Below are 674 nucleotides of genomic sequence, written 5' to 3'. Positions count from 1 at the left end.
AAAATAAATAAATAAATAAATAAATAAAAGGCTGCCACCTGGCTGCCTGGGATAACTGTTTCCGGGAAGATAGGGGCCTAAGGAGGCAGGCGGACAGACACAGTCTCACAAGCAGGACCTGAGCCCTGTCTCTTGCAGGCTTTGGGACTGGGTGCCCCAATATTGCAGTAGAGGAGGTATGCTGGAACACCTCATAAGACTGGGTTCTGGACTGGGGCCTCGGGGGCTAAAAGAAAGAAACAGCACACCCACTCTACCACTAAAAAGGAGGGGAATGGTGAAGAAAAGCAGCAATCTTCTCAGAAAAGCAGAAGTCTAAAACCCATGAGGAAATCTAATTCTAGGAAAGACAGTCAACAATAGGAATACAATGTCATTTCTGATTAAATTAATTTTATAGAACCAAAACCAGTTGCTGATGAGTCAATTACGACTCATGGTGACCTCATATGTGTCAGAGTAGAACTGTGCTCCATAGGGTTTTTAATGGCTGATTTTTCAGAAGTAGATTGCCAGGCCTTTCTTTCAAGGTGCCTCTGATGGACTCGAATCGTCAAACTTTTAGTTAACAGCTGAGTGTGTTACTCATTTTCACCACTTAGGGACTCCATTTTATAGAACAGACTGGCAAAAATGCTTAAAAATGGTCAATACTATTGCAACCTCTGATAACA

The sequence above is a fragment of the Trichechus manatus genome, unplaced genomic scaffold, assembly GCF_000243295.1.
Source record: "Trichechus manatus latirostris isolate Lorelei unplaced genomic scaffold, TriManLat1.0 scaffold00030, whole genome shotgun sequence".
In the NCBI taxonomy this organism is placed as follows: Eukaryota; Metazoa; Chordata; class Mammalia; order Sirenia; family Trichechidae; genus Trichechus; species Trichechus manatus.
This window is presented reverse-complemented; position numbering follows the sequence as displayed.